General features: G+C 45.4%; 2 protein-coding genes across 8 annotated transcripts in view; one reads left to right on the top strand and one right to left on the bottom strand.

Moving 5' to 3' along the window:
* The window catches only part of LOC137656811 (gastrula zinc finger protein XlCGF57.1-like), a 150,374-nt gene that overhangs the window by 65,107 nt on the left and 64,066 nt on the right, over nucleotides 1-21,201 (top strand). The window contains exon 1 of one of the 2 annotated variants that reach the window (XM_068391143.1): nucleotides 10,376-10,794. The exons of the other annotated variant lie outside the window; for it this stretch is intronic. The gene's annotated coding sequence lies outside the window, so the exon portion shown is untranslated. Of the gene's footprint in view, nucleotides 1-10,375; nucleotides 10,795-21,201 lie in introns of those variants that run through there. 2 annotated transcript variants of the gene reach the window in all.
* LOC137656782 (zinc finger protein 345-like) overlaps nucleotides 1-21,201 on the bottom strand; it is a 29,878-nt gene that overhangs the window by 3,206 nt on the left and 5,471 nt on the right. For 2 of the 6 annotated variants that reach the window (XM_068391079.1, XM_068391088.1), the window contains exon 2: nucleotides 12,477-12,619. The exons of the other annotated variants lie outside the window; for them this stretch is intronic. The gene's annotated coding sequence lies outside the window, so the exon portion shown is untranslated. The remainder of the gene's footprint in view (nucleotides 1-12,476; nucleotides 12,620-21,201) is intronic. 6 annotated transcript variants of the gene reach the window in all.

The following is a 21,201-nucleotide window of genomic DNA, read 5'->3' as shown; positions in this document are numbered from 1 at the left end:
CAAATTTGCACATTTTGATGTACACTGGGATAATGACATCCTATCAGGATTAATAAAAAAGTCATGAAGGAGATAAGAAAGGAAATAAATTCCTTAAGTGGTACTACAGTACTTTAAATCTAGTCTTCTACCAACTCAACTTCTAGTGGTGTAGAGTTTAGAGGAGGACTTGTTACTTCTTTTCAGTCAATAGCCTGAGCAGTATCAGAATAGATATCTAAATAAATAATTCTTTAAGATTAATGTGCTTATAAGTTAGTATCACTCTGCTCTATATGGAATGGCTCTAGTCCAACAAAATAAACTTGAATTATGTTTAGGTATGAACCGAACACTGTACTGTACACTCAAGTCAAACCTTTACAATTACAGTACTGTATATGGGTTAATCCTAATACAGTCACAGAATTAAGGAATTTCCCTACTAGAGTCATATCAACTCTATTTTTTTTAGGTAGAGGAGCAAAGGAAAGTGGAAAAAGGCTACATCTTTAATGACACAAGATTACCTTTCAAGTAATAGGAATCAAGAAAAAAGGCTACACCTTTAATAATAAAAGTAAAATTATCTTGTAAGTAACATTTCAAGAATAAAATAAGAAAAAGACATAAAAAATATGACAAATTCGAAGATAATTTGTATTTTTCCTAACCATACAAACCTTAGCTATTTACAAAGGGTTTACTTTTAGCGCAGCTGAAATGACGAGCCAATAGTTTTTAACGAGGGTTAATTACCCCCGCGCTAGTTAGCGGGGGGTGGGGAAGGGTAGCTTGCTACCCCTCCCCCCTCCACACACCGGTGACTTGCTTCACTTCACTTAGAGGTAGGACTTGACTTGGGGGTCAGGGATGGCGGGCACATATGTGTAAATAGCTAAGGTTTGTATGGTTAGGAAAAATACAAATTATCTTCGAATTTGTCATTTGTTCCGTAACCGAAATACAAACCACGCTATTTACAAAGGGTGACTTACCCCTTAGGAAGGGTGGAAAGTCCCCAGCCTTACTGACTTCGGCTTGCCCGGGGGCTCGATCCCTTAGTGAGCAGCACTAGAGAGAGGGAGCCCCTGTACCTCACAGGTTCCTAGCATCGCTAGGAACGAGTGGCCTACATAAGTAGTGTGAGGAGGAGAGTGTGACTCGTCCTATGAAGTTGACCTTGAGACCTTCAGATAGGAATTCTAGGATAGGACGTTCCCCATACCACCTCGTCAGGGTATGGGAGACGCAACAGTATTAAGCTTAATACTAGGAGCACAAAGAAGCATGGGTTACCTGCAGAGGTTGAGGTCAGCTATGTGAGGGCCAGGATGCTGCTTCCCCAAGAGAGGGGAGAATGAAGAAAGAAGTAAGGGTCAGACATACTCTTTCATTCACACAGACTAAGACCGGGTAACAACGCCCTCAACCTACTGCTACTTGTCCAAAAAGGAGCCTGAGGTTAGACCAGCTGTTGTGCAGCCACCACAGGGCCGATAGAGAACGTATCGAGGCTCCTGTGGGTCACGTCTTGCAGGTAGTGGGCTGTGAAGGTCGTTTGACGCTTCCAGACCCCCGCTTGAAGTACCTGCGTCATAGAGAAGTTTCTCTTGAAGGCCAGGGATGTAGCAATACCCCTGACATCGTGGGCCCGAGGGCGACGTGACGGAGGAGGGTCAGGATTCAGGGCATGGTGGATAACCCTTCGAATCCAAGCAGAGATGGTGTTCCTTGTGACCCTCCTCTTTGTCCTGCCTGTGCTCACAAACAAAGCTCGCACATGAGGACGGACTGCAGCCGTTCTCTTCAAGTAGTACCTCAGACACCTCACTGGGCATAGTAGCAGCTGGTCTGGGTCGTTTGTTACAGAACGGAGACTCGCGATCCTGAAAGAGTCGAACCGAGGATCCGGCACTCCAGGATTCTGAGTCTTGGCCACAAACTCAGGGACGAACCTGAACGTTACCTCCCCCCATCCCCTTGAATGGGCGATGTCGTACGAGAGACCATGAAGTTCACTAACTCGCTTGGCCGAGGCCAAGGCGAGTAGGAAAGCCGTCTTCCAAGACAGGTGGCGATCGGAGGCCTGGCGTAATGGCTCGAAGGGAGGTCTCTTGAGAGACCTGAGAACTCGAACCACGTTCCAAGGAGGGGGTCTCACTTCCGACTGGGGGCAGGTAAGCTCATAGCTACGTATGAGTAAAGAGAGTTCTAGCGATGAAGAAATATCCACGCCCTTCAATCTGAAGGCCAAGCTTAAGGCTGAGCGATAGCCTTTCACTGCCGAGACAGAAAGGCGCATTTCTTCTCGCAGATACACAAGGAAGTCCGCTATTGCTGGAATAGTGGCATCGAGTGGAGAGATACCCCTTCCACGACACCAACCACAAAAGACTCTCCACTTCGCTTGGTAGACTCCCTCAGAGGACCTTCGCAGGTGCCGAGACATTCTCTCCGCAACCTGTTGCGAAAAGCCTCTCTCCGCGAGGAGACGCTGGATAGTCTCCAGGCGTGAAGCCGAAGCGAGGCTACGGCCCTGTGAGGGACACCGGAGTGGGGTTGTCTGAGAAGCTCGTGTCGTGGAGGAAGCTCCCTTGGGAGTTCCGTCAGGAGTTGCAGAAGGTCCGGAAACCATTCCGCGTGATGCCATAGCGGAGCTACTAGAGTCATGGAACAGTTGACCGATAGTCTGGTCCTGTTGAGCACCCTTCTCATCAGACAGAATGGTGGGAAGGCGTACACGTCGATGTTGTCCCACCGTTGCTGGAAAGCATCTTGCCAGAGTGCCTTGGGGTCCGGGACTGGTGAGCAGTACAGGGGCAGCTTGAAGTTCAAGGCTGTCGCGAACAAGTCCACCGTCGGGGAACCCCACAAAGTCAGGACTTTGTTGGCTATCTGAGGATCCAAAGACCACTCGGTACTCACTATCTGCGAAGCCCTGCTCAGACTGTCGGCGAGCACATTCCTCTTGCCAGGAATGAAGCGAGCTGATAGTGTTATCGAGTGGGTTTCGGTCCACCTCAGAGTCTCTACTGCAAGATGGGATAGCTGTTGCGAAAAAGTGCCTCCCTGCTTGTTGATATAAGCCACTACCGTGGTGTTGTCGCTCATCACCACCACGGAGTGACCCGCCAGGAACCGTTGGAACTGTTGAAGGGCCAGAAAGACGGCCTTCAATTCTAGCAGGTTGATGTGTAGGCACTTTTCTGATTCTGACCAAAGGCCTGAGGCCCTCTGGTTCAGAACGTGCGCCCCCCACCCTTCTTTTGACGCGTCCGAAAACAGAGTCAATTCCGGGGGAAGGACGAGAAGACTCACTCCCTTTCGCAGGTTCTCGTCGGCCAGCCACCACCGCAAGTCCGTCTGTTCCAGAGACCCCATTGGGATCAGAGTGTCCGGGGAATCGGATCCTTGATTCCACTGGGACTTGAGCCGCCATTGAAGGGATCTCATCCTGAGGCGGCTGTTTGGAACCAGACGGGCCAGGGAGGATAGGTGGCCCAAGAGACGCAACCACGATTGGGCGGGGAGTTCTTTTCGCCTGAGGAAAGGTTCCGCCACCCTCCTCAGCCTTGCTATCCGGTCGTCTGATGGAAAGGCTTTGTGGAGATTGGTGTCTATTAGCATGCCTAGATAAACCAGTCGTTGGGACGGCTGCAGAGAGGACTTCTCGAGGTTTACCACGATCCCCAAATCCTGGCAAAGATCTAGAAGCCTGTCTCGGTGTCGAAGAAGGGTCGACTCCGAGTCTGCTAGGATCAGCCAATCGTCTAGGTAACGAAGGAGACGAATGCCGTTCCTGTGCGCCCAAGTCGAAATCAGGGTGAACACTCTGGTGAACACCTGAGGAGCTGTGGAGAGACCGAAACACAGCACCTTGAACTGGTAGATCTTGTTGTCTAGGCAGAATCTCAGGTACTTCCTGGAAGACGGATGGATTGGGATCTGGAAGTACGCATCCTTTAGATCCAGTGTACACATGAAGTCTTGTGGTCTCACCGCAAGTCTGACCGTGTCTGCTGTCTCCATGCTGAACCGGGTTTGTTTGACAAACCTGTTCAGAGCCGAGAGATCGATGACGGGTCTCCAGTCTCCAGTAGCCTTCTTTACAAGAAAGAGTCGACTGAAGAAGCCTGGAGAGCCGTCCACGACCTCCTGGAGAGCACCCTTCTCGAACATGGTCTTGACTTCGGCCTGAAGGGCCAGCCCCTTTGCCGATCCCATGGCATAGGAGCTCAACGACACTGGATTCGCTGTCAGGGGAGGTTGAGATGACGTGAACGGGACGCGATAACCTTGGCCGATCACCGAGATCGTCCAAGCATCGGCCCCGAGATGTTGCCACCTGCGGACGCAACGCTGAAGGCATCCCCCCACAGGTGGACACGCAGGGGGACTGCCACCCCTAGGGCTTGCGGCCGCGGCCGCCACCCCTAGAAGTCTTGCCTCCCCTGGAGGACTTACCACCCCTCTTGACCTTGGCTGGAAAGGGCTGGGGCTTAGACACCACTTTCTTAGCTGCCGGTGCCTGTTTTGGAGCCTTACGAGGCTGTTGCTGCTGTTGTGGCGGGGCTGGAGGCTTATAGGGCCGAGTTGTAAGGGCCCTGTGGAGGAGGGAGTCCGTGCTGGATTTTCTCCACCTCTCAGCCGTTCGCTCCAAGTCTTGAGGCTCAAACAGGCTCTCCCCCAGGAGGGAGGCATGTCGGAGCCTACACACATCTACGGCGGGGACCTTCGGATGGAATCTCTCGGACACAGCATCGCGACGCTTCAACACCGAGTTGGCCCACAGGGTGGTAACCTGGTGCGCCAAGAACTCGATGGAGCGGGTGCCCGAGAGCAAGAAGGTCTCTAGGGCCTTCCTATTGGTCTCCTTGGACAAGTCCTCAGATCGCAATAGGATGCCCAGAGATCCTAACCAGAAGTCCAGCCACGAAGTGGCCTGCATGGCACACTTAGCGACCTTCTCGTGGTTAAGGATCTCTGCCGCCGAGAACGACACCTGCCGGGCAGAGAGTTTCTCCAAGGGAACTCCCTTCGCCAGCTCCTCCACAGAGTGATGGAGCGGAAGAGCGAGGTTGTGCTCACCCAGGATCTCGAAATACCTCCTCTGCTGAAGGCGAGGAGGAGGGATGAGTTTGTTCCCGGCAGTGGAACGACTGGAGGAGGCAAGAAGTGCGAGCTGAGCATTGGCCCTAGCTCTGGCACTCTTCAGCCCCCGAGACCAGGGCAGAGCTGCACTGGTCTTAGGGGCCTTCCGAACGTCGAACACTTCATCCAGAATTGTGTCTTTGCCTTCACGGGGGGGGATGACTGGATCCGTAAGACTGTTAAGTTGCCTTATCAGGCTTAGGACCTGCCAGAAGGCATGTTCGGACTCTTGCTGTTCTCCTCCCTGCGGGCTGGCAGCTAAGTCTCCTGCCCCAGGAATCTCTTCCTGGGGTGATACGTGGACATTCCCCTGGGTAGTCGTGGGTTCCTGTCGAATCCTTGCAGAGGATTTAGGGATGGTCTTGGAATCCTTGGGCTCCCTCCTAGGAGGGATACAGGATCCCAACAACGAGGTTCGAGGGGCCCCTTCCTCACGAGACGATTCTCCTGCCTGAAGCGAAGTCTCCCCCCCTGGTGCCGGGGGGAAGACTACCGGTCCACTGGACTCACCTGAGGACGGAAAGGCCTCGTCCACGGGAGAAGGAGAGAGTACTCGTGCAGGAGAGGGGACCCTCGAGACCGACCTCTTGGGAACCAACTTCGCCCTGGGGGAAGTCACCACGAAGTCCACTCCTCTCTTTCTCTTCAGCGTAGGAGAGACAGCCGCTGGTTTGTTACCCTGGCCGGCGAGTGCTGGTTTCATAACCCTCACTAACGCCCGTGCCAGCGGACCAAACCAAGTCTGCTGCTCAAAGGACACAGAGTCCGAAATCCTCGCTAAGGTGAAAGGGATCGGGCGATCCTTTGGAGTGGACACGACGGTACCTGCCTGAAAAGAAGGTGGGGAAGAATGCTGTAATGACCTGTCCTCGTCCTGCAATACCAACCTGTGCTTGGATGGAGGTGATCCCGAGTGCCGTCTAGGAGCACGCGTCCCTGCTGCTACCACCGGCTGTGGAATTCGCTGCGAACTATGGTCGCGCGAGGGTGAACGGTCGCGCAAAGGCGAATGGTTGCGCGGGTGATCGCGCGGGCGCACAGGCGAGCGGTCGCGCGGGCGCACAGGCGAGCGGTCGCGCGGGCGCGCAGGCGAGTGGGCGTGAGGGTGGGCAGGTAAATGAACACGTGTCCGAGGCGACGAACGCAAGCGATGGCGCGACGGCGAGGGATCGTGCTGCCGCGTAGGTGAAGAAGATCGCTGGCGATAATGACCACGTGATGGTAAGCGATGGCGAGCAGCATGTGAAGGTGAATGATTGCGCGCAAGAGGGCGGTCGTTCAGGGTTGCGCGATGAGGAGCAGCATGCGTAAGCGGGCGATCGTTCAGGGTTGTGCGATGGCGAGCAGCATGCGCAGGTGAATGATCGCGTGAAAGGGTGCGATGGTGATCAGCATCCGCAGGAAGGCGATCGTTCAGGGTTGTGCGATGAGGAGCAGCATGCGTAAGCGGGCGATCGTGCAGGGTTGTGCGATGGCGAGCAGCATGCGCAGGTGAATGATCGCGTGAAAGGGTGCGATGGTGATCAGCATCCGCAGGAGGGCGATCGTTCAGGGTATTGCGATGAGGAGCAGCATGCGTAAGCGGGCGATCGTGCAGGGTTGTGCGATGGCGAGCAGCATGCGCAGGTGAATGATCGCGTGAAAGGGTGCGATGGTGATCAGCATCCGCAGGAGGGCGATCGTTCAGGGTATTGCGATGAGGAGCAGCATGCGTAAGCGGGCGATCATGCAGGTACGTGCGATGGCGGGCAGCATGTGAAGGTGATCGCTGGCGAACTGGTGATCGCTGGCGAGCTGGTGATCGCTGGCGAGCTGGTGATCGCTGGCGAGCAGAAGGTCGACGCGTGTCCTGTGAGAGGATAGGTTCACGAGCAGGAACGGGAAGATCGCTGGCGCGTTGGCGAACATGTGTTTCTGACACACGCGCAGCACGATGTTGCGTAGCCACAGGACCAGGTGGATGGTGAGCAGGGAGTTCAGCAGGAACTAAAGGGTGGTCAGAGACCGCAGGGCGATGGCCCTCAAATGAGCGCTGACGAGCAGGAGAGCGCTGGCGAGGGGGGCGAACCTCAGGAGAGAGCCGACGAGCAGGTGAGCGTCGGCGAGCAGGAGAGTCTTGGCGAGCAGGAGATCGTCGACGAGCAGGAGATCGCTGGCGAGCAGGAGATCGCTGGCGAGCAGGAGAGCGCTTGTGCGCTGGCCCTGCTCGCGTAAGGGAAGAATCCCTTAGCCCCGAAGGGACCGTTGCCCGTCGGGTGACGAGTTCTCCAGAAGGCGAAGATCCGGCAGGAGATGGAGAGCGGTCCGCAGAGAGGTTCAAGGAGGGCGGAGCAGTCGGTTGAGGCTGACGAGGAGAGTCCCCCCCGGAGGACGAAGACCCAAAAAGGCGCCTCTTAGTCCCCCTGTAAAGGGAAGGGAGGCCCTTGTGGCGTAGAGGGCGGTGAGCCTTACGGCGGAGGCGGCCTCGGGGGAGATCGTCGGGACCATCGGTCCTCCGAAGGGGAGTCTCCTTCAAAACACTTCCCTCTGAAGGAAGCTGGGCAGCAGTCGAGACCGAAGGACTCACTTCCCCCTTCGAAGGATGCACGGAAGGAGGAGGAGAGCCTAGAGCACCATCACCAGCAACAGCACCTGCGTCGGAAGGCCCAGCCACGTCGGAGGCCTCTGTCACCACGACGTCGACAATAGACAGAGGGTCTACCTCCGCTACCACCGGCGACTGTTTAACAGCGGCCCCCAACGAGACAAGGTCAATAAGAGCGACCCTGGAGGGCAAGCCCTTAAGCCCCAGGGACGACCAAATCTGCAACAGATCATCACTGGATAAAGTATTATTATCAATAACCTCCCCCGGAGGAGGAGGGGGAACCGCCTCGCTATGGGAGGCGACGCCCTCTCCCCCCACCGAAGGTAGGGAAACAGAACAAGGGCCTGCGCTCCCACTCGGACGACTCTCCTTAGGAGGCGGACGAGGGGGAGCTTCGGAGGAGGTTTGGGCGGCGGAAGAAGAGTCCCGAGAACCTTCCTCCTTCAAGGCTAACCCCGGAGGAGAACGGTCTCTCTTGGACTTCTTCTTACGCCGACGGCCAAACCTCTCCCACTGGGAGGCAGACCACTCCCTGCACTCACGGCACATGTTATCCTGGTCGCACCGTCGGCCCCGACATTGAGGGCAGAGGGTGTGAGGATCCGTAATCACGTCCGACATGAAAGTCCCACAAGGACGGCCGGCAACTCCAGGGCATGTCCGCATATTAAATAAAAGAAAATAACTGAAGGTCAACTTCCAACCAATCACACAAGCTGAAAAGAAAAAGAAGAAAATTAAAGGCTGTCACGAAGGCGATGAACAGACACGTCTGATCACCGCCGAGCCAAAAGTGAAGTGGGGCAAGTCACCGGTGTGTGGAGGGGGGAGGGGTAGCAAGCTACCCTTCCCCACCCCCCGCTAACTAGCGCGGGGGTAATTAACCCTCGTTAAAAACTATTGGCTCGTCATTTCAGCTGCGCTAAAAGTAAACCCTTTGTAAATAGCGTGGTTTGTATTTCGGTTACGGAACAAACTCTCTTTAGGAAGACAAGACCTGTTACTTACAAAGGCTAAAAAGTGTTTCTGATGATAACGAATAAATTATTGGTATGGTTACTAAAGAGGGGAAAAAAATATATCATTATTGGAAGTAGCACAAAGCAAGAATTGGCCCAAGAGAGATAAATACTGTGAATGCAAGGATAAACTTAACTGTAAATCTGTAGGTGCAAAGGGCCTATGTGTGAGGCACAAGACTTGGAGAAGTGAGGAGCTACAGGAGGTCATCAAGTAATGAATGAGATCCAATCTTAAAATGAATTGTAAGTGTATTTTAGTCATAATTCCAATTTTATATGCAGAACATACTGTATGTACATTCATGTATACATACTGGATATTAATAGTATACTTTAAAAAAGAGAAAACAAGTCTTTACCATTCATATATACCGGTAACTGTACCAAATACATACAAATGAAAAAGCATTTCATAGTGTGCACCTGCCAATTTTGTGGAGAATCCGACATTATTATGGAATTCCTCATAATATGTGAATTTGATTAAGTCTGTTCATGAGCATAGCAAGTGCAAAGTTAATCTTAATGGAGTCTTATCAAATGAAATTCCACTAAACGGCAGAGTACTCCAAGCGAATGTGTTGTCACATATGTTGTTTATCCTCCTTTTGTAATGTGTAGAACAGTTGGAGATGGTGGAGAAGGATTGGACTGGATTTGTAATAAGAAATTAGAAGACCTAGAGTATGCTGTTGATGCTGGCCTTACTAGCAGAAAACAACAGGATGCATGAAATATCACACAAGGTTGGGTTCAAGATAAATAGAGGAAAGAAATTATGAGAATGGAATATGCAATGGAAGATGAAATATTATTGGAAGAATAAAGGATTTAATGAGGTGGAATAAATTAAGTATTTAGGAAATGTGACCTCCAATACAGGGTCTTTAAAATTAGAGTTTAGTGAAAGGTTGAAAAAAGCAAATAAGACAATGGCTAGGTTAAGTAAAATTTGGAAATCAAATAGACTGAAATTGCATATAAAATTCAGACTGTATCAGTTTAGCGAGATCGGTGTTACTGTATGGACAGGAGTCATGGTATGGCAATGAAACAATCTCCAACAGATTTAGTAGATTTGAGAATAAAGCCCTGGGAAGGATAATGCGAGTTAAATGGCAGGACAGGATTAGAAATGAAACTATAAGAGAGATTACTCGAGTACCATATGTTAATGAGAGCATGGTGGAGGTAGATGGAGATGGTTTGGGCGTGCTCTTCACACTCCCCAAGTGAGATTAATTCACCAAACGTTTAACTGGGCTCCACAAGGCGCTAGAAGAGTTGGAAGACCCAGGGCTACATGGTTGAGGACAATGAAGTGTGAAGTAGGAGATGATGAGTGGAAAAGTATAGAATTAAAAGCTTAAGATAGAGATGACTGGCAAAATCTAACGAGGTCCTTTGAGTCAATAGGCGTAGGAGATGATGAAGACGATAAATACAAATACTGTTCCCTATATAGTAGTGTATCTATACTAATAATGTATTAGTAGACTAGAAGTAGAGTAATCCATATGACAATTCCTTACATTTATTCCTGTGGTTGGCTTGCACACAGGAAGGGGCATTGAAAGTGGTGGGGAGACAGGCTTTTTGGAAGGAGGAAGTGGGAGATGTTATAAAAGCTGGAAGAGGAGCTGGAGAGTCAGGATGAGATAATGGAGAAGCTGGAAGAGGAGCTAGAGAGTCAGGAAGGGGTGCTGGAGAGTCAGGATGAGATGCTGGAAGAAGAGCTGAAGAGTCGGGATGAGGAGCTGGAGAAGCTAGAGGTGGTGTTGGAGGAGCTGCAAAATTTATCATTAATCAAATGCCAAGTTACAAACCTACCAATTAGCTACGATAGGAAGATGGGTTGATTTCAATTCTAAGTACAAAAAACCTGATTTCGATAGGTTTATGTATAGAAGAACTGTCATTGATTTTTATCTTTCTTTGTGGCTAATGGTACGGTCACTGTAATAAAGCATCCTGGACCAGGGTTCGATTCCCGGACGGTCAGATGTTATTGTCTTTGAGTGGTTTCGCCTCGAGAGACTGATCCCGAAGTCGGTAAGAGAACCAAGATATTAATGTATTTAAAATATATGGCTTATTAGATATATGAAAAAACACTTCTAAATGTGCAAAATTTATCACGAATCGAATGCCAAGTTACAAATCGGCCAATTAGCTACGACGGTGAAGATGGGTTGATTTCAATTCTAAGTACAAAAAATCTGAATTCTGAATTCTAAAGGTATATGTACAGAAGAACTGTCATTGACTTGTATCTTTCTTCGGGGCTAAATGGTACGGTCACTGTCATACAAGCATCCTAGACCAGGGTTCGATTCCCGGCCATCATAAGCTATTGTCTTTGAGTGATTTTGCCTTGAGATTCTGATGCCAAGGTAAGTAAGAGAATCCAGACAATGTATTAAAATATATGGCTTATTTGAAATATGAAAACACATCTAAATGTGAAAAATTTATCATATATATATAGCCTACTATATATATATATATATATATATATATATATATATATATATATATATATATATATATATTGTCAGGATGCTAGAAAACTGCAAATCAATCAATTACTCAATCTACATATATACTGTATATACAGTATATATATATATATATATATATATATATATATATATATATATATATATATATATATATATGTGTGTGTGTGTCAAAGTACAGTAAGTTAGTGGAATCCCAGGTAGGGATCATTATGCTAGTATACTGTAGGCTATTGCACCCTTTCATGCCGTAGATCCTATCCTAGGTAGGTTTCTGGGGGGAATGAACTTTAAAGCCTAAGAGCCTCCCCTCAGCCATATAGACTTTTTATTCTTTATTGCTGGAGATTATATTACACATGGGGAATTAGATCTTTTTATACTTTCATGAAAGTGTAATGAAAAGTAAATGAACAGCATAAAAGAACGTAAATGAAATTAATTGCGTAAAGGAACGTAAAGGAAATGAATAGCATAAAGGAATGTAAAGGGATATAAAACTAGGATATTACTAGTCTATACTCATCAGAAAGTGATTAGTGGTTCACCTGCAATGGACATAGGCAATTTCCAGAGTGGGTGATATTGCGAGTTGACAATACCGAACATTATTAGGCCTCAGTCTTAGCTACAGTTTCAATGAATTTTGCTCTGCTGTGACTTGCTGCGTTCGCAGAATTAATATTACATCACTGGTCCTCTGCTCTGGCAAGTGGTACATGGATGAGCTGCGCTCACAAACCTCATGGGTCATTATTTTGAGCTTATTTTTTTTATTTTCACATGAGCAACAATAGTGTAGCTATATGGTTACTGCCTGGAAAACTTCTAAAAAAATCTACATATATTGACCTTTACATTCCATTATTCTTTTTATGTCCCTTTACGGTCCTTTTCGCTATTCAGCAAAACCGCGTATTTTGTGTTTATTCAATACTTTCTCGAGTTTGCATCTCACACCTCAAATGTTGCAGTTTTCTTTTTCAACAGGGGCACTGCTGTAATTGTTGATACGATGTGATAATTGAAACAGAAAGCTAATTGTTGTATCAACAATGACATCCAAGAAAATGTATTAGAATAGAAAGTGATTTGAGAAAACTACTGTGCAGGAATTATGTCTTGGATTGGGGGGGATTAATTGATCTCGTGTGTACAGAAGAGATTAATATAATGAAAATTTAAGATTTATGGGGATTCAAATTTCATAAATACCTTGACAGATTTTATCTAGTGTGTATCACTGTAGACATCTGTTGAATACAGTACAGCTCTAGCCAATTCCTGGTTCCTCGGTCTCTCTACATTATTGCAATTACGACCACACTATTGAAAGTGTAAGTGTCAAGTGCTGCAATCTGAAGAAAGTGCAAAAATTCATTATCATTAGTTACCTCATGCAGACAGCAATGCTACCTTACATTACTTCTAAATGCCAATGCTGCACTATTTTGCAACTCTATTTCTATGCTACTAGTTTTACTTTAGATTTCCAAACTTCCTACTATTAAACAAATAATGTTGTATTAATAGCTTCTCTGCTCAACTCTTAGCCTGACATTTTCCTTTGTTTCTGTAATTTTCTTTGTTCTAGCATGTCCAACCTTATCTTCGTTACTATAAAAACTTCCTTGGTGTTAAGTTCACCTATTTAATCCTAATTACAAACATCAATTTCGTCATTTACACTTTTTTCGTAAATATCCTTCCAGTCCAGTACAGTATATAGTTGGGTCATAGCCTTTATAATGGCGAACCTGTAGTTGTTCCTTTATTTTACTCTTTTTCTTGCTTTGCTTTAGTTTAGAGCTTGTCTAGCATTTCTTTTCTGGCTTTCCAAAGTTTGTGAATAATTTTTCAATATTCAAATATAGTTTCCTCACTTTATATTTCAAAAAGTAGTAGTTTTTTCATTGTTTTCTCTATTTTAGAGCTTGTCTAACATCTCTTTTCTGGTTTACCAAATTTTATATATAATTTTTTGATATTCATATGTTTTCCTCCTTTTCTATTTCAAAAAGTAGTAATTTTTTCATTATGTTTTCTCTATTTTCAGGGTGTGGTCACATAAGTAGGACATTCTCATTTCTTATTGTCAAGTTTTTTTTGCAATCTTAGTATAAAGTGCATTGTTTCTTCCTCGTCATCCCATAATTTGCATTTTGTGTTGGCATTTTAAAATTTCTTCCTCCACTGCAGATCTTGTTTGTTGATGAGTGCTCTAAAAAGTATGGCCAATCCTGCCTGTTTCCATATATGTTTTGTTCTTCCTTTATTTGTGGTTTCCATTTGTATAGTTGTAATGTGCTTTTTATTTTATTTCATCTTCCCATATTTTTTGAGTCTAGAAATTCCATTTTTTAATCAAGATCTCTTACATTGAGAAGGTCCTGGAGGTTTAAATTCAGAACTTGTAAATAATCTTTAATATTTTTTCCCCATTTCATTTGTTGTTTTTCAAACCTATCAAGAAAGCTTTCTTTTACCCGTGCATTTCCATTATTTTACATTATATATTTCACACAATTTAGTTTCATTTTCATATCTCTGGTGTAGTAAAACGAAGATCCGACTTTTGCTCTTAAGGTACTTATTGGTGTATATTATTATTATTATTATTACTATCCAAGCTACAACCCTAGTTGGAAAAGCAAGATGCTATAAGCCCAGGGGCTCCAACAGGGAAAAATAGCCCAGTGAGGAAAGGAAATAAGGAAATAAATAAATGAAGAGAACAAATTAACAATAAATCATTCTAAAATAAGAAACAACGTCAAAACAGACATGTCATATAATAAACTACTAACAACATCAAAAACAAATACAGTATGTTATAAATAAACTATAAAAAGACTATGTCCGCCTGGTCAACAAAAAAGCATTTGCTCCAACTTTGAACTTTTGAAGTTCTACTGATTCAACCACCCAATTAGGAAGATCATTCCACAACTTGGTCACAGCTGGAATAAAACATCTAGAGTACTGCGTAGTATTGAGCCTCGTGATGGAGAAGGCCTGGCTATTAGAATTAACTGCCTGCCTAGTATTACGAACAGGATAGAATTGTCCAGGGAGATCTGAATGTAATGGATGGTCAGAGTTGTGAAAAATCTTATGCAACATGCATAATGAACTACTGTAATTGAACGACGGTGCCAGAGATTAATATCTAGATCAGGAATAAGAAATTTAATAGACCGTAAGTTTCTGTCCAACAAATTAAGATGAGAATCAGCAGCTGAAGACCAGACAGGAGAACAATACTCAAAACAAGGTAGAATGAAAGAATTAAAACACTTCTTCAGAATAGATTGATAACCGAAAATCTTGAAAGACTTTCTCAATAAGCCTATTTTTTGTGAAATTGAAGAATACACAGACCTTATATGTTTCTCAAAAGTAAATTTACTGTCGAGAATCACACCTAAAATTTTGAAAGAGTCATACATATTTAAAGAAACATTATCAATACTGAGATCCGGATTTTGAGGAACCACCGTCCTTGACCTACTTATAATCATACTTTGAGTTTTGTTAGGATTCAACTTCATACCCCATAATTTGCACCATGCACTAATTCTAGCTAAATCTCTATTAAGGGATTCACCAACCCTAGATCTACATTCAGGAGATGGAATTGATGCAAAGAGAGTAGCATCATCTGCATATGCAACAAGCTTGTTTTCTAGGCCAAACCACATGTCATGTGTATATAGTATAAAAAGTAATGGGCCAAGAACACTACCCTGTGGAACACCGGATATCACATTCCTATAATCACTATGGTGCCCATCAACAACAACTCTTTGAGATCTATTACTTAAAAAATCAATAATAATGCTAAGAAACGACCCACCCACTCCCAACTGTTTCAGTTTGAAAACAAGGGCCTCATGATTAACACGGTCAAATGCAGCACTAAAATCAAGGCCAATCATACGAACTTCCAGACCACAATCAAGGGATTTCTGTACAGCATTGGAGATTGTAAGAAGGGCATCACATGCTCCAAGGCCTTTACGAAAACCAAATTGCAAACTAGGGAGTAGATGATTACCTTCAGCAAACCTATTAAGACGTTTTGCCAGAAGACGTTCAAAAACTTTAGATAATATGGGAGTTATGGAAATTGGGCGGTAATCAGTGGGACTTGAGCTACCACAAACACATTTACATAGAGGAGTAACATTACCAATTCTCCAACTAGTGCTAAAAGCTCCTCTTCTTGCTAACTTGCGCAAAATAACAGATAACTTTGGAGCTAAGAAATCTGCTGTCTTTATAAAAAACAAAGGAAAAATACCATTTGGGTCTACACCTCCATAAGCATCAAGGTCCATCAACAGAGCTTTAATCTCACGAGATCGAAAAGCTAAACTAGTTAGTTTAGCCTCAGGAAAACAGGAATGAGGAAGTTCAAGTTTTTCATTACTCTGTTTACTGTCAAAAACATCAGCCAAAAGGGTTGCCTTTTCCTTTGGACAGTGAGTGACAGAGCCATTTGGTTTAAGTAAAGGAGGAACTGTTGCATCTACACCAAAGAGTGCAGATTTAAGGGTAGACCACCATTTATGTTCCTGAGTTGTACCAGAAAGTGTTTCTTTTATGGTTAAATTGTACTCCTTTTCAGTTGAGGCATAAACTCTCTGAGCAAAAGCTCGAAGCTGAGTATAGTTGTTCCAGGTCAAATCTGATCTGTTACCCTTCCAAAGTTGATAGGCCTCCTGCTTCTCCAAAAAAGCACGTCTACAATCATCATTGAACCACGGTTTGTCCTTCACTCGGTACCTTAGCACACGAGAAGGGATACGGCTCTCAATTATGTTGACTAGATTCTCATTCAAAGGGACAACAGGATCTACACTATTATATAATTGTGACCAATTCAAGCACAAAAGATCATGTAAAATCCCATTCCAGTCTGCTTGGGATTTCATATAAATTTTACAAGAATATGATATATCAGGGATAGGCTGCTCAGTCTTCACTAATAATGAAATCAAGGCATGATCAGATGTCCCGACTGGAGAACCAACCTTACCAGTTATAACGCCAGGGGAGTCAGTGTATACGAGGTCCAAGCAATTACCAGACCTGTGAGTAGCTTCATTTATGATTTGCTCACAGCCTGATTCAGAGGCAAAGTCTAAAGCTCTTAAGCCATGGCGATCGGTAGGAGAGATAGAACTTAACCACTCCCTATGGTGAGCATTAAAATCACCAACAAAGACAAAAGAAGCCTTTCTATCATCTTCTTGTATCTTAGCCATAATGGTAAGAAGACAATCGAAGATAGAATTATCCATGTCTGGATTCCGGTAGATCGAACATAAATAAAAGTTGTTATGCCTGCCACAAACTTTTATTACCTGAATCTCATGACATCCACATTGATAGCAGGACTTTGGGGCTCTTAATATCAATCTGTACATTTTTGTTTTCTACTATTTTTAGGTTATTTATCTCTTCTTTACTTCAATGGATTGCCTCTGTTGACTGAAGGAAGCTTGGGAGTGTCATCCCTTTCCAACAACCTCTTCCTGTCATTAATCCATTGAAACTTCTAGCAGAGATGGAGACTGTCTGGTTGACAAACCTATAGGCTTTATTAAATATTTCTTCTTTATGTTCCTGGAAACAGGGTATTACTATAGTTACAGACGGGGAAAACTTTCCTACTAAAAATTTTTTTCTTATATAAAATTTTCCTATAGAACAACTCCCGTTTCCTTCGAAAATGACACTTGTTTTTACCGGAAATGAATACTTAATGAAACATATATATCCATATCCGCCAATAATGTGGGACCCCCAAAGGGACCCCAGGATTATGGGAGGGGAAAACATTATATAATGGTAAAACAAACCTTTCTTCTCTATAATTATTTTCTTGGATGTATAATAAATCTATGGAAAACTGCACAAATTATCCATATCCTATACTACTGGCATATTTTTAATTTGTTTGATGCCATTCCAAGGATCGCTTGTATTCGCTCCCGTTCGTTCCTATGTACATACCAGTTTTAGAATTTCTGCGCATAAACCCCGGCCTTCAGCGCATAATCCTCACCCCATCCCCTTTATTTTGACCAATAGGATTACTCTCTCTTAAAACCCTCCTCATTAAAGTATTTTTACCCTTGACATTCAAGTATTCTACTTGATCTGACCTTCCTTATACCGTATGTACCCATTCTTTTATGTATACCCACATGGACATATTACGTTTTACCCCAAAATTGCTTGTTTTCTTATAAACCCGTGCCATTCATGTATTCTACTTAATCTGACCCTTCTAATACCGTATGTACCCATTCTTTTATGCAATACCCACATGGACATAGTACGTTTTACCCAATACATTCTTCTAATACCGTATGTTTTTGCAGTACCCACGGACATATTATTTTTTTATCCTAGTTATTCAATTATACTACAAGACTTTACCCCACTAATACCGTTATGCATTCGTTGATCCAATACTCGCCTGTATATTTCTCTTGTTTTCATACCCCTTTCAAACGTTTTCTCCCTTATTACATTTCAATTTATTATTCCCTTCATTTTATCTTACTATTTTTTTGTCATATCAGTTGTTATTAGCTTATCACACCCAGTTTTCAATATTAAACTTACCCGATAATCATGTAGCTGTCAACTCCGTTGCCCGACAGAATTCTATGGAGGGATACGCCAGCTATCACAATACTAGAAGGGGGTGTATTTACCAGCGCCACCTGTGGCCAGGTACTCAAGTACTTCTTGTTGACACCTCCTCAATTATTCCTCTGTCGTGCTTCCGGCAAGACGTTCTGGGATACGCTTATGTTCTTGGAGTATTTTCACGACTTTGGTGAAGTATTTCTCTTTGATTTCGGCTGTCGCTTTACTGGAAACTTCTATATTAGCTTAGTTAGCTTTTGGAATTAATTTGATTAATTATGGTGACGAGAGAGTATGAACTCTCGTTCACCTTTCAATGGCCGACCCTTCCCTTAGACGGAAGTGTTGGTGTCTAAGAGAGTATAGACTCTCTTTCTTAATTTTGCTTAACAAAAGTTATAGATTTATTTTATTTCTCTCCGCCTCTTATAGGCCTCTTCGATTAACTTCCTTTTATTATAAACTCATTAAAATTAATTTTTATATTTGTTTATATTCGACCTTCCTAATAGTAGGCGGTCTTTTACCGAAGTTAATAAACTTTGAGCCCGTCATTTCGGTTTTACCTGTTAACATATTATGCTATTTCCGCCACAGAGTTTGAAAGAATTTCTTTGACAGTCTTGTACTGTTTTCAAAGTTGAACTAACGTTTTGTTTTGTCTCTGCAGTTGTTGACTTTCAGAACGTTCAACTTGCACTCTATCGTTACGATAGAGAAAGAATGTTCACGGTTTCACGTTGCAGTAAGAGTAACCGTGTCTAGCGTTTTGTTCATTCTTTCTTAACTTAATGGTTTTGATCCTAATAAAGGAACTTTTCAGTTTTTTCCTTTAACAATAATATGTTTTAACGATATATATGATTGGGCTCTTCTCTCAGGTTCTAAGTCAAGAGAGAGAGAGAGAGAGAGAGATAGAGACGGAGGGAGAAAGAGGATAAACGTTTCTTTCAAGCCTGCCAGGCGTACGAGTAACGTCGTTATCGTTTTTGCTCTTCTCCCTAGTCTCTTTAGGGGAAGAAACTAAACGTTTCTAGAGTGATCTAGTGTTTAGTCTCTTTCCAGCCACTGAATTATCTTTCATTAGATTTTTCTGTTACATTGTAATTCTGTTTTCGCAATTACTAACTTTGAGAAAGGATAGAATTGCGTATTTCAGGTACAAACCACTTAAAGTTTCGAGTTCAGTGAAATAAGTGCAAACAGAAATCAAAGTGATAAGTGATTAGTGCGTGAGGGTACTTTTGTGCGCGCCAGTCGTCCTCCCAGTCCGGGACCTCTTGCAAGCTCCCAAGCCCAGGGGAGAAGCAATGTCGAAGGGCATAAGGGTTCAGCAGGCCTTGATCGGCGCACAGAAGTATCCTCGGTGGTTGTGGGCGTGTCTTACCGAGACCGTCACTCCCACCCGCAGACGATTGAGCCCTTATTTTGCTCGTCTGCAGAAGAGATTAGGGGAGAAAATAAAGGCAGAGTAACGCTGGTCTCAGGTCTCAAGACCTCTTAAACGTTAAGTCCAGACCTATGCCAGACGTACGAAGTTAAAGTTCACAACCCGAATGCAGTCATTGGGTTAGCTCTGACTCTCCTCAGTCATCAGTTGATTACACTCCGCCTAAGAGGAGTAAGGTTCTGCCACAACAGATCTCTGCTGTTAAGGCTTTACCTCAGCAGAACTTAGTGTCTGCCGACCCCAAGTTGACTCTACTGCAGTCCATACAGTCACAACTTTCGGTCTTGATGCGTGAGTGTCGGGCTGAGAGTGTTGCGCCTCCGCCTCCGCCTACACTCCCCCCCGCCTATGATCGCTCCGCCTGATCGCAGTACCACCTGCCAGGCGTACGATGTTGTGAACTCTACTACAGTCCATGCAAGCACAGCTTTCGGACTTGATGCGTGAGTGTCGGGCTGAGAGTGTTGCTCCTCCGCCTCCGCCTTCACTCCCTCCACCTACACTCGCTCCGCCTGATCGCAGTACCATCTGCCAGGCGTACGATGTTGTGGACTCTACTACAGTCCATGCAAGCACAGCTTTCGGACTTGATGCGTGAGTGTCGGGCTGAGAGTGTTGCTCCTCCGCCTCCGCCTTCACTCCCTCCACCTACACTCGCTCCGCCTGATCGCAGTACCACCTGCCAGGCGTACGATGTTGTGGACTCTACTACAGTCCATGCAAGCACAGCTTTCGGACTTAATGCGTGAGTGTCGGGCTGAGAGTGTTACTCCTCCGCCTCCGCCTACACTCCCTCCGCCTACGCTCGCTCCGCCTGATCGCAGTTCCACCTGCCAGGCGTACGATGTTGAGCCACGTGCTGAGTTTGCTGTTCCCTGTGGTGTTCAGCCTCCGCCTTCCTTAAGGCAACCTTTACATTGGGATCAGGAGGATTATACCTCTCTTCCTCCGCCTCCACTTGCTGCTCCACCAGTGATGCAACACTCGGTTGAGGTACAACAACCTCTCCCGTCCATGAGTCAGTCTCCTCAGCTCTCGCTGCAGCGAGCTCAACCCTCCACAAGGCAAGCACCACTACACCTTAGCCTTGCGCCTCAAGAGCCTCAGCTTGCGAGACATTTACCTTGTTCTGCGCAGCCTCTTCCTCTTCGCGCTCCGCTCACACCACAGGAACTGGAACTTGCTACTCCGCTTCCGCCAACCGCTCAGCAAGCGCAACCCTTGGGTTCAACCACTCATGCTAGGAGTCAGCCTCCTCCACCCATGCGCCTTCCTTCTGCTTGTCTTTTATTCAGCCTTTGCAGACTGAGCCTCAGGTGTTCCCTCAACGGAGTCTTGAAGAGGAAACCACAACTATTGTTGTTCCAGCTCGTTCTGACTCTGCTGTTCAGCATACCTTACCTCCATTTTCATACCATGGTTTAAACCCCATGCAAGCATGCATAAAGCACTCTAGCACTGGTCATGGAATTTCTGAGAAATGTTAAACGCCATGCACACGCTCTGCTTTCCTTACAGCAGGCTCTGCTTACAGCAGGCTCTGCTTACTACATGCTCAGCATACAGCATGCTCTGCATTCAGCATGCTCTGCATACAACATGCTCTGCATACAGCATGCTCTGCATTCAGCATGCTCTGCATACAACATGCTCTACATACAGCATGCTCTGCATACAGCATACTCTGCATACATCATGCTCTGCATACCTTACCGCATACTTCTCAACACATCTTGGGTTGTTGCCAACTCACTAGACTGTCAAGCAGTTTCATAACGTTGCCTTCTAGTCTGCTGCTTTTGCACCAGTGAACCCTCACTCAGA

The sequence above is a fragment of the Palaemon carinicauda genome, chromosome 1, assembly GCF_036898095.1.
Source record: "Palaemon carinicauda isolate YSFRI2023 chromosome 1, ASM3689809v2, whole genome shotgun sequence".
Taxonomy (NCBI): domain Eukaryota; kingdom Metazoa; phylum Arthropoda; class Malacostraca; order Decapoda; family Palaemonidae; genus Palaemon; species Palaemon carinicauda.
This window is presented reverse-complemented; position numbering and strand designations above follow the sequence as displayed.